Genomic DNA, 14,052 nt, shown 5'->3' on the forward strand with positions numbered 1-14,052 from the left:
TTAGTACAGAGGTAATATTCTTCTTCTTCATTGGCTTGAAAAGATTTTGCCTGAATATATGGGTTAATTTACATTGCTGAATGTCGTAGCTACTTAGTGGTGAATAAAAAGAGGTATTTACAGGTCTTGAGGCTGGGTTGGAAATGAACATTGCTGCCCTAATTGGCTGCCCATTTTATAGGTACCACAGACCTTGAACGTTTTTGGATAGAAAAAGCACTCATCATTATGGATCAAAACTTTCCTTCCTTCTTTCTGCCTATAGTGAATATATTTCAGAGATTAAAGTGTCCAGACATTGTGGTTTCCGACATGACTCCTATTCCCAATCTCCTTCTTTCCACAGAGACTGAAAAGGCAGGAAATCATTTCACCTGTTTCTCTCATAGATAGAATGGCCATAAACTCAGGACTGCTAATGACAGAGAAAGAGACAAATGTGAATGAGATATAGAGAATTAAAGGAGAATGAGATATACGGAGATGATACATAATGAAGGAGGAGTACTGCGTGTGTGTGTGTGTGTGTGTGTGTGTTTTGAGTCAGGGGACTCTTTTCTTTGCCCATCCTGTTTTCTTCTATTGGATACATTCTGTCCTGTACATGAGGGGTGCAGAGGCTGCAGGTGGCTTTTAGCCACGCAAGAACCCTTTGCACCTATTTTAACATTCCTTCCTCCAGCCTCCTTGGAATGTGGGAAAATACACCTCCTTCATCCTTCATGAACATTAGTCAGGTTTGCTGTTTCTTGCAGAGGAAAACATTTCTACCTGAGAAATAAAACAACATCGTTCTCTGAATCTAGCTCCATCCATGTCTTGATAGAGGAATTTCTTTTTCCTAATTCTATGCCTATTAGCTAACTAATACCATCTTAATCTGGCATCTTTAAAAAATTAAAAATAAAATGCCCCCCCCCCCCAAAAAAAAAATAGAACAGCTTTGGGGAAAACCTTCCCTGTCCAGGTTGTGCTATATAATATTTTCGGGTATGGACAAGTTTCTTAATTTCTCTGAGCTGGATTTCATCATTTGTACAAATGGTAAAAACAACATTGGTCTCTTCTTGCCTGCTCGCTTTATCTCTATAGCCACGTTATCCATCATTTGACCAGTATCCAATAAGAAGCCAAACTTCGTGGAGTTGTTTATATTAACCTGTGTGGCACTTTGATTCATAGCCTAATTTTATTCTTCTTGACTCCATATTTGTGGATTACATTTTATACCTTAGCCTGGCTCCTTGAATTTGACACTGGGAGATTGATAGCTTTATGGCTCTAAACCCTGGTTTCTTTTCTTGGTAGGGATTTATATATACTCCTGCAATTACATTTTGACTGGTTCTGCATAAACATCATTTTTTATTCAACTCTTTCCTGGATAAGTCCCTTTAACGTACATTTTCACATCACTGGTGTACCGCTTCCTTATAGCAGTGTTACAGTAATTTTATACTGGTTTGTGACACTTTTCTGTTACAGCCACTATCTAAAATAATCTCTTTTTTTTTTTTTTTCCTTCTAGGTTAAGCTCTAAGAGGCCAGGAATTCTTTCTGTTTTTACTTACAATTATAACTCCAGTGCCTGGGTATGTTCCTGGCACATAATAAATGTTCAATACATATAATTTAAAATGAATGGCTGAATGGAATCAGTCCTCAAGACTGTACACAACCCTTGAGGCAAACTATGAGAAGGTACTAGGTATTAACGTCTTTAATTGTCATAACAGCTCTACATGGAAAATAGCACATGTGAGTAGGTTGCCATTTTCAAGGTTCACACAATGGGAACAACTTTAAAAATATAATGTAAGGTCAAACCTGAGCATAGCCCTTTATTATATTAAAAGCATCACATGCCATAAGAAAAAAGATGTTATCAATTGAAGAAAGGTTAGAATCCACAATATTACAGCTATAATCCAATAGGCTTTGGAAAATTCCATTTACAACAAACCTATTACATTCGTGTACTTGTGCTTGTGGTAATGTCTGCATTAGAATATTATTTATTTAATTATCAGTCAAGAATCATATGCTAAAAGACAACTCAAATAAAGCATAATAGTTTCCTTTGTATTCTTACAAAAATCTCAATTTACTCTCACTTTGTAGAGTTAAAAGAAGAAAAGAAAACTCCATTCGAATCAGGATGACCTAGCTCTTATTCGTTATCCAATCTTAAATTTGTCACTGAAAATTTGTTAGACTTGGCATTCTTATTCATAAAATATATTTTGTATATCATGGGGTTGTAATAATAAATACCCAATGAAGACATATTAATGTATAATAGATTCTATATATGTATGTAGAAATGTGAGCTATTATTAGGACAGCTCCCAATATATGAATTAGGGCTTTTTAACATATTTCAAAGTTCTCATATAGGACCCTCTCAGCTTTGGTGCACGTTTTTACAGGGAGCCGTGGTCATGAGGCTCAACACACCTGCCACTAAAACAAATGTAAGGGTCAAAAAAGAGTTGGAAGGCCAGCCCCAAGTCTCAAGGGCTTTGGTCAGCCCTTGTGCATGTGTTTATATGTGTACGTAAGACAGCGCATGATGCGAGACCTTTTCTTGAGCACAACAATGACAAACATCTGCTCATATAAATTACCATTCCACTACTATCTGACTCATCTGTCCAAAACAAAAGTTTCAAACACTGGTATGAATGAATAAGTGGGGAAGTTCACACTAAGAAGAAGAGTAGGGTATGGATATTTTTCAAGGTCTTAAGGGCTGAGTTATAGAATCAGATTTTAAAAAACGTTGGCTAGGGAAGCAGCTGTGGCTCAGTCAGCTGGGCTCCCGCCTACCACATGGGGCTGTGCCCCAGAGCCTCCGTGTGAAGGCAGACTCCCCCCAACGCTGTGGAGAGCTGCTGGCCTGCAGGCGCCGTGGGGAGCCGGCCCAACCAAAAGTGAGACAAGTGAAAACCCAGAAGAGCGTAGTGGATGGACACAGAGGTTAAGTAATTTATTTAAGAAAATAACAAGCAAGCCGCCGGGGGGGGGGGGGGTGAAATAAAAAATAATACAGACACACAGAAGAATGCACAGCGAATGGACACAGAGAGCAAGACAGCAAGCAAGCCTCAAGGGGGCGGGGAATAAGAAAAAAAGCATTGGCTAAATCTAATCACTTGAATGGTGTTTTAAATTTATATCTTATTTTTAAGGGTGCTGATTTAGATAGAAGTGGCCCCGTGTGTGTACTTATATGTATGTATGTATTTGTGAGAATAGCCAGTTAAGAAGTGAAATTCATTCTTTAGGAAGCATCTAAGTAATACAGAATGAGGAAAATGGCATATAATCACAGTTTCATTTCAAATAATAGAAATGACATCATGAAGTCATCCTTTCACCTTTAAATTAGGTTGTTTGCTGCTTAAAGAGGTTCACTGGAGACCAAATATCAAAAGATTCAGTCAGGTCAAGAACTGATTCATGCTTTTCAACTTACTATTAATAAGAACACAAAGCATTCCTTTAGAAAAACAATACATCTTTACATCCAAATTATGGAAATATTAAAGTTCAGACGTCAAAAAGACAAAACAAAACACAAACATTATTAGCTAAGTTTAACTCAAAAATGATTAATTAGTGCCAGACTTTATTTCTCTAGTGTTATGGAATGCTCACCATGATTCTTATTTTAATTATTATACTTAGGTTCCATGGCATTATTTTAATGAAGAGTTGTAGGTTTGTGTGTGTGTGGTTAAGAACCATCTACAATCTTTCTAAATAGCAAGTGCAATAATTTCTTATTCAGCTCTACTGCCTGACCAGAATTGACCTCCTGGTGTTGGGAGTCACTTTTCATGTTTTTAAGATTTTAAAATAAAAAACAACAACAACAAAATTATCCTGTTTCATAATGTATTGGAAACAAACTTTGTGACATTTGTATTTTGCTGTTATTATATTCTACAACCCCTATTTAAAAAATTTGAGGGCACACATGGACAATAGGAGGGCTTTGTAATATGTAAAGTGGCATCTTTCACGTGGTAGTCACACAATAGTTGAAAAAGAGAAAAGGTTTTTTCAAGTTTTGTTCTATTATAAAAATGAGGCCTCCGGCTCTTTTCCTGAATAATAATATTGAACATCAAATTAGTAATTTGTATGCATCAGTCACTTTACTGTATTCATGTATTTAGTGCTCAAAATGATTTCATGAAGTAGTGTCAATGTTATCCCATTTGCAGATGGTGGAATTGAAGCACAAACAGATTAAGTAATTTATGTAAGAAAATAACTAGCAAATGGCAGGACCAGGGTTCAAAGCCTTGCTTCAGAGTCAGCCTTTTTACCTACTAAAATCTATTATGCCCTAAAATTTCAACCTCCGAAATTCAATAATAAACACACACACAAAAACAACAAACCTTGCATAATTTCACCAAAAATTTTAGATCAAAGAGTTGATTCTGAACCATATGATCATATGAATATTCTGAATAAAATTCTGTTTGCAGTCAAATAAGGAATTTAACGCAAATATGGCATTAATTAGGAAAAAAGCTAATAATAATTTGGATATCAAATATGTGAAAAGGAAAGCCTTGATATTCTTTTAGGATAAGAAACCTTAAAGTTCCCGGGTCAAAGTAGGCCATTTTGATTTTCATGAGAAGTCCTGGGCTTCTGGAAGCAAAACATTCCATGCTTTCCATTAGGGGATTTTGCAGGAGACATTTTCTCCAGGAATGCACACAGATGGGCCCTGCTGCAGGGACAAGTCAGGGGGCACCTGGACAGGTAGCAGCAGCCTGCTGGCCCTGACCGCTAGTGGTGGAGCAAATGGAGCAAGAGGCAGAGTACAGACATTTCCTTCTGCACAAGTGTTTTAGCCTGGAACAGGATACAGGTGGAATTAGTGTTCACGGAGTTGAGAGAACTCTTTCAGATCTCACCATGCAATCTGCGAGAAGGCCTGGGGCTCTTCAGTGCCTCAGCTCCCCTGCAATGCCTTCAGCTGGTTTGCTTCCCTGTCCCCCAGATGGCCGTCTGTGTAATCAGTGTTAAATCATGGAGCTCTCTGGATGAAATCATGTATCTTTTAAATGGTCTGCATGGTGCCAGCTGTTGGAAGCAGGGTGAGATTGAATTCCCTGTGTGAAGGCACTGGCAAGAACATGACTTGTGTAGTTCCCCAAGGACCCAAGTACTTTTGGGATGTCTTTATGATTTCTCTAAGTGCCCTTTAATATAATTTATAGAATCTAACCCTTCTGGAGTCCTGCAATCATTTTAGATAAGGGTCCTCTTTATTTTTTTACCTTTTCTTCCCTTTTCTCGATACTTATTCTCTAAATTTTAGTCAGGAGAACAAGAGCCCTCTCCTTGACCGGAGAAGTGAAGGCAAGCGTAATTTCAGATATTTGTCATTGTTTTTGCTGTATCAACCATTTCAGCAGGAAGGCTGTTCCTGTTTTATACGTTTACTCTGAATTTCCTCACTATTTTTAAGCACCTCCATTTATGTGTGCCTCAGTGTCCTGTCTTGTACTTGTTGCTCAAGGTAGCTTCGTGGTCTGTCTGTATAATGTCACCATAATTCCATCTAGGTAAAGAGCCCTCAGTAATATGAATTCTTCACTTTCTTCAGATACGACCTCATTTTCTTCTGTAGGTAGTTCTTTCTTTTTTGGGTGAGCACAAAATAAGTTCTTTTTGAGTTCTTCTGAACTATATTAATCTCTTTTCCCTTCCCAAACCATGTACCATATATTCTTATCACACATCCCTCCTTCCTCTGGCTTTCTTAGAGTCTTGGTAGGAACCTAGATTTCCCTTTGATATGTGAAAGCTAGAAAATTCCTCCTTGATTTTCCTTTTCCATTGCTGACTGCAGCTTCTGAGACTTTCTCAATTCTCATCATCTAGCGAATCTCTAAACCTTGAATCATCCTGGGAAATTCCTGTTGTTGTTTTTTTTTAATGTACAAACTTGTGATTTCATGAAGGCCTGAGCCTTTAAGTGTCATATATATGCTAAGAAATCTAGTCCTGAACTTACCATTGAACATAAGCCTCAAATACTCAAGTGCCTCCTTAACATCTTCAACTGGAATATCTAAATCAGTAACACACTTAACAACCCCAAATCTCTTGCTTTCTTCCCCACTTTCCAGCCAACCTGTTTCTCCCAATATCCCCAACTCAGTAAGAGTAAAAATTCAACTTTTCTCATTTTTCAAGCCCAAAACCTAAGACTCACATTTGATTTCTTTTTCTCTCGAAGCCTGCTTTTAATCCACAATAAACCCTGTCCTCTCCTCCAAATTCCTAACACTTCTCCACGTTCCACCACTTACACCGATCAAAGTCACTGTCACATGTCACCTGGGTAGCTGTCCTTCCCATTTCCCCCAGCTCTCCCACAGTCTGTCCTCCCTGCAGCAGCATGAGTGAGCCTTTTCATATATCATTTAGAACAAGTCTGCCAAAGCCCCTAAGAACTTCTCACTCAGCATCAGAGACCACATTTGAGTGTCTTCAAGCTCCTTACCCATCAGACCTTACTTCTCCTCCTCCTCGCCCATATCCTGCCCGCACCTCACACTGCACCCCAGACACAGGAGCCTCCATGCTTAAGGTTACATCACGATCAAGTCCCATTACAGTAAAAGGTGGAGCCAGCAATGAAGAAGGAAGGCTGCTGCGGTGTTTGGGAGACCCTTCTTAGCTTCACTATAGAAATCAAGACCAGTAGTGGTTCATTTGCAATGAAGTAGATATACATACATCAATGGTTTAAGGAAATGTACCTTATTGCAAGTTGATATTAGATCACTGAGATCTTGAGAAAAACGCCAAAATTCTGGACCCGAATGGGATGGGCATGATTGCTATCTATTGCTCTGTACCAGGTGAGTCTGGAACTGCTTTGGGGAGATCTCGACTCCATTTACTTCTGCCAAGGATATGAAGGTGCATCTCAAATTTAGCAGTTGTTTCTAGGAATTCCATTCCTTGGATTGTTCATCACTGTGGAATCCGAGTATTTTATGTTTCGCTTATATCTGCCATAGCACACCATCTTCTAAATGGTAGGTGCTCCCCAGGGATGTGTTGTGAGAATACATAACTCATGTCTGCCTAAGTGACTGACTGCCTGGGATCACTTACTTTCTTTTAAACAAATAAATAAATAAATAAAACCCTTAAGCAAAAAATCCTTACACTGATTATTATGGGCCCCCCAAAACTCAAAAGAAGTCATTTTATAATTCACAATGTATTATGCTGCCACAGACTTAAAAACAATTGTAGAGTGTTAAAATGCCAAAGAAGCCGAGAATTGCCACATATAATGTATGTCTGGATAATGTATACACCTTTGCATATCATTATTATTATTGCTATCATTTTTGCCATAGCAGGGTTTTAACTCTGCCATCGACTAAAGATAAAAACTTTAACGTTGTTTGTATATAAGCTTGATCAGTAGTCTTCACATCTGCCATAATATTTTTATCGTGGTTTTCTCTTATCATGTAACAAATCAACACAATACGTAATAGTTTAAAGCAACAACCATTTTGTGTTTTGCTTGTTTTGGGGCAGAACTTGGTGGGGGAAGCTTCTTCCCATATCACGTGGTTTCAGTTGCAACTGCCCTACTGGGACTTGGGGGTCCACTTCAGAGATGGCCCCATTCACGCAGCTGGCATGTCGGTGCTGGCTGTGGGTTGGGGGCTCAGCAGGGGTGGGGTGGGGACCTCAGTTCATCTCCATGGGGCCATCACAAGGTAGCTGGAGTCTTACATGGTGGCTGGCTTGCTCCTTGGTAGGAGATGCTGTCAGGTAGGTATGGCTAGGTCCAGAACTGACACAGCATTCCATCAGTCCCCTTTCCATTGTTAAGTCAGGTCCCAGGGCTAATTCCGGGTCACAGGTAGGTGTGAGGGCCTGACTAGCAGGGTCATGGTTCGTGGGACCGCCAGATAGCAAAGTCCAACACCTTTCAGTACATTGTCTCTAAACCTGCTGGGCTATTTCCTACAACTGTTCTCCTGCTTTCAACTGACATTCTTTTTTTAAAGATTTATTTTATTTATTTCCCTTCCCTTCACCCATGGTCTGCTCTCTGTGTCCATTCGCTGTGTGTTCTTCTGTGTCCACTTGCGTTATCCGGCGGAACTGGGAAACTGCGTCTCTTTTTTGTTACGTCATCTTGCTGCATCAGCTCTCTGTGTGTGCGGCGCCACTCCTGGGCAGGCTGCCCTTTTTTCATGCGGGGTGACTCTCCTTGGGGGGAACACTCTTTGCACGTAGGGCACCCCTAGGCGGGGGTGCACCTGCATGGCACGGCACTCCTTGTGTGCAGCAGCACTGCGCGTGGGCCAGCTCACCACACGGGAAAGGAGGCCCTGGGGTTCGAACCCTGGGCCCTCCAAATGATAGGCGGAGGTTCTATCAGTTGAGCCACGTCCACTTCCCTCAACTGACATTAAAAACACAACTCAAGTACCAGGTCTTTGTAAAGATTTTCCAGATCCCCAAACTGTCTTATAAGTTTCTCTGATGACTGGGCTTTCTACACCACACTGAATTAAAATAGTAATGAAATAGGGCTTAGTGAATGTCTGTTGAATGAATGATACCAGGCTTCATTTTTAAGTCACCCCAGCTAAGTCTGGTGGTTCAGGAATCCTGATAAGATTAGTATTTCTTCAAAATTAGCTTGTGATATAACCAGCTATACTGATGGGCAGATCCAGAAAGATCAATGTTTGAATTTTTCCAGTTTTGTATCACAGTTTTTGCCAAATTTAATTTTAATTATCATTGCAAAATGCAGACCTGATTTGTGGAACTTTTCATATGCTATTGGCGGGGCTGAAATACAATGTGAAAGGCAGAGATGAAATGACAAAATACTGTATTCAATTTTTAATCTTGTGAGAAGTTTGGAACAGATGGCCTATTTGAATAGAAATGTTATATTTCTTATGAAAATAATTTTTACCCTAGGCAAACATTGTAGCACTTGATGTTCGCTTGCCATCTGATTACCATTACATCCATTGTGAGAACATATTAAAATGTGGAGTTTAAATATGATCAGCTATTTTAACAGATTTTTAAGCATCTATTTATTCATTAAAAGATGATAAAACATTTGCATTCATACAGATATTTTAGTGGGAAAAGACTATTTGTGAGAAGTATTATTTTTCAAACACTGTATTAAATGTAAATTTAAGTTTTTTCCTGAGCATTCTGACTTTAATGTTGAGTGCTGCCATGACATAACTTTTTTTAAAAAATCTATCTTTAGCTGTATTCCATTCTATTTCTTGTTGACATTTTGAAAATTGCAAATTTGAAATATAGATTTAATATCCAGGATTAGGTGACCATATCTATATTTATAGTGACAGCTTGACCTGTATTCCTGATTGTTATAAAGAGCAGATTTCTTACGAAGTTTACTCTTTAGTACTTTGTATCTATTTCTACCACTAATTCTAATTTTTTAAACAGGAGTTTCCCTGTATATTCATTATTACATGTCAATGACAGACTTGGAGAAAGTTAGACATTCTTCTATTTCCATATAAAGAATTTTAGTCAATATTTTTATAATTTTCTAGCTTTAACAATGACTATGCCATGATTATAGGCATTAAATAATTATCCTTTAAAATCAAGCTAAAAGCTAGTATTAAGAATTTAGAAATAGCTCTTTATCTTTGATTTATAGCTCTTTGTATACAGACCTCTCATATTACCCACATCCCTCAAACCGCAATGCCTAGGACAAGTATATGTTCACATAATAAATCTGTGATAGTGGCATGTTTCCTTTTGTTAAACAATCCCTGGTTGGACTGAAGATCTACTGGACAGAGTAAATAGGGGATGGAATCCTGACTTTTTTTCTTTTATATAGTCAGAGATTTTTGTTCCTACCTTAATGTTTGAGTTTACTAAATACTTGCTGAGACAAACCATAAAATAGAATCTGATCTCTTAATGTAATCATTGATTAGTGTTTCTTATTACAGATAGGATATTCTTAAATCACCCCCACCCCCACCAGCCTCCAATACACACCCACATACACACATAATTTTAAAAATACTTTTCTAGAAAACTGTATCTTTTAAGAGATTTTGCTTTCCCCTTCTCAGTAATTTATTTGAAGTTATGTTTTTTAAGGCAGGATTTACAGAGGTAATATTTTGACAATATCTCTTTCATTTTGAGGTTAGAAAAATTATTGGAAAACACTTGATTACAAATCCATCCATTTTCTCCTCCAAATATGCCAAATAAGTAAGAGCATTATAACTAAAAATATAGTTTTCCAGAGTGAATATTTGTGCGCTTTGGCTTTTATTTTTATAAAACTCTTGCCAATCTGAGTTACAGTGTGGAAACTACTGATTTTACATTCAATTTATCTTTTTTTTTTTTTCCCATTTTGGGGCTAAGCGATTTTATTTTTGTCTTGTATATGAAATCTTTACCTATCCCAAGTTCATGAAGATATCCCATATTTTCATCTATGAATGTTATAGGGTACTTTTGGGACTATAACTCAATTTAAACATCAATTAACTATATATGAGGAGGCTGTGATCTATTTATCTGTTGTTTTATCAATACTGTATTGCTTTGATTGCTGGAGCTTTATATTAGATCTAGCCATTAGTGCAATTCTTCGAGTTTTGTTCATTTTCAAGATGATTTTGGCCATCCTAGGTCTTTCTCATTTCCATATAAATTTTATAATCATCTTCATACTTTCTACAAAAATCATGAAGTAAAATTTACACAGAATGAAATGTAGGGAAATAAAGCATAACTTTGATGAGTTTTGATAAATGTTCATATTTGAGTAACCACCACACTGATAAAATCACCAGCAACTTTCATCTTTCTAGAAAGTTCACTACCATCCTCTTTTACTCATTCCCATCTGTACATAGTTGGTCAATGTTTTGCTTTATATCACAACAGATTAGATTTGCCTATTTTAATACTTCATATAAATAATTCTATATAGTATGTATTCTTTTGTGTCTTACTTCTTTGCCAAAATATGTTTTTGAGATTTATCCATGTTGTTAGGAATTTTAGTGGCTTTTTCTTTCTTGCTGAGTGATATTCTATTGCATGAATGCACACACTTAATTTAAGAGTACACCTATTAATAGACCTCCCCCATTTTTGCTCTTACGAGCATTCTTGAACAAGTCCTTTTGAGGCACAACTTTTCATTCCTCATAGGTTAATATGTAAGAGTAGAATTGCTGAATCATAGGGTACATTTATTTTTAACTTTATAAGAAACAATCAAATAGTTTCCCCATACAGCAGTGTATGAAAGTTCTAATTGTTTCCTGTTCTTACTAATATTTGTTTCTGTCAATATTTCTAAATTTAGCTATACCAGTACATGATATTCCATTGTAGCTTTAATCTGAATCACCCTGATGAAATTTCTGATGTGCTTATTGTGCATTTATATATCTCTTGAAGTATCTGTTCAAACATTTTGCCCATTAAAAATTGGATTTTTATCTGTTTATTGCTGATTTGTAGGAGTAACTTTGTATTCTGAATATACATTGTTTTTCAGTTATATAGATTAGGAAATTTTTTCCAGTCTGTGACTTGCTCTCTCAATTTTATTCTGAATGGGTCTTTTGATGAGTAGAAGTAAAATGATCAAGTCCATTTTGTCAATTTTTCTTAAGTGCTTTTTCCCCCCTATGTAAGAAGAGCTATTTTCCTACCCCAAGGACACAAAGATATTGTCCTACGTTTTCTTCTGGAAAGCAGAGATAACATCCCTTTTTACCATATAGGACTCTAGAACAGAGGATACTCTTCTGGATCTGAAGTAGATCATGAATTCCTGGACTTTAAGCCAGGTGCTGCAATTGGCTTCAAGTTTTGCAAGTGGTGGAAAGAGTTGAGTGTATTTTGCTTGTGGGAGAAATTTATTTATGTTGGCCAAGTGTTGTAGACAGGGATAAATTGCAAACATGGCAACTACTCTGTCTCTCCCTGTAGTCACACTCTTTGTAATCCTCCTCTGGAAAGTTGGAGTATGTTTCTCCAATCCTTGAATAAAGACTGGCCTTGCGATTTGCTTTGGCCAAGAATGTGGTGGGCATGAGTTTGTGCCAGTTCTAGAATAGGTCTTTGTGGGACTGCATGCTTTTGCTCTCTTGTAAGTCTGCCACAACCATCTGCACACGGCTGGATTAACTTGTTGAGTGAGAAGACATGGGGTTCCATGACCATTGGTGCCTTAGCTGACCACTGGCTACATGGCAGGCAGGTGAGTGAGACCATCTGAGACCAACCAGTCCTAAGGTGACTTGCCAGCTGACCATGGATGAGTGCAGCTAAGATCTGCTCATCGACAGCACAATAAACAACCAATGCAGTAGTTGAAAGGAAATCTGATATCTTTCTGAGTCAGGAAGAGCATTTATATACTTGAAGTGTGTATATATATATATATATATTAATTCCTCACGTAGATGCTAATATGTAAAGAAAAAGTTCTGATCAATTTAAACTAGGGTCAAGAAGTAAGATATCAGCATAAAATGAAACAAATTTCTCATTAGTGAGAAAACTGATTTATAAAAAAGTAATTAAATGGATAATTTCTAACAATGAATCATTGCTTAAGTTGATGTAAAAAAGCCAATATGTCATCGATCAGTCAGTAAATGTGTTGACCAATCAATTTCTTCATGGCTATTTGAGACCTATAAGTGACTTAGAACTGATGCATGCATTTCATTATTCTCATGAAATCTGAATTTTAGTGAAAACTTTTTATTTTATTCTAGAAACCCGCTTTTTAGTGAGTTCATGCTTTTCATAGTGTTTGGTACATAGTAGGCTACCGATAAATGGTCTTACTTCTATTTTCTACTAATCCTTGCAAGATCAGCATTAGTATTTCCAGTTAATTAATGAGGAAGCAATTTTAAAGAGGTTAACTAAATTGCCCAAGTTCATATGTAAGTACTGGAGACTACAACTCTGCTTTTATGGGTTGCATGCTTCTCTGCTTTAATTCTTCCTTTTAATTCTCAATCCTTTGATGAGGACAGCTGTCCTTAAAAAAATAAATTGAAATGAAAACAAAGTAAAACAGATTAATATCTTAATCAGCTTCCCAAACTAACCAATCTTAAGCTCTTAGCCTTCAATGAGTTCTTAAAAATTCTTGTTTAAAGGGGAATCACAGTAAATGATTTAAGCCAAAAAGATGATTATGTGCAAAATTGTTGGTGGACAAGAGGGACATGTTAAAGTGTTTCTGAGGTCTGAATGTTGAGTCAAGTCCTCATGGAAGAGGTGGCATTTGGGTCCACCTATTAATCCATTTATTACACGATTATTGAATACCTTATCTGCATGAGGCCTTGTGTTAAGGGCTCCAGAAATGATAAAGATGCGGTAAGTAGGAATGCAATCGTGCCCACTCATGTAAGAATGTATAAAATTAGAATAATGTTAGGAAGGCATGATTGAGCGCACGTTAATTGGCAGGTCCTTTTCAGTGGCTTTTCAATATTCATTCTCCTTTACTTCTTTAGGAGCAGAACCCAGTTTTTTTTTTTTAAAGCTGGGCTCATCGCTGCCCAGGTAAAAGACCCTTTCTTATTCCATTATAGCTGGGTATTATCACAGTCAGTGAAATACCACTAGACCTTTCTAAGAGCTTTATGTGTGCTGCATGGAGCTCATGTGCAGCGATGGAGACTGTTGAGGTTATTTTAACCATGAGCCTCGGGGCCATCCATAGAGCGGGCAGTGCTGAGAGCTGGAGCACTGGTCTCTGGTGACCTGAGCAGCAGCCATTTGGGCTCTTGGTTGCTACTTCCACATTTCTTTCTGTGAGGGAGGAAAAAAGCTCTAGGTGAAGGCACAGTCATGTTTTTTCATTATGTGGAGGCAAACCTAGTCCTAACTGATACATATCGGTAACATCAAGGATGCTAAGAGGACAAGAAAAGTATTTCTGAAAGAAGTGACTGG

This window comes from Dasypus novemcinctus, chromosome 25 (genome assembly GCF_030445035.2).
Source record: "Dasypus novemcinctus isolate mDasNov1 chromosome 25, mDasNov1.1.hap2, whole genome shotgun sequence".
Taxonomy (NCBI): domain Eukaryota; kingdom Metazoa; phylum Chordata; class Mammalia; order Cingulata; family Dasypodidae; genus Dasypus; species Dasypus novemcinctus.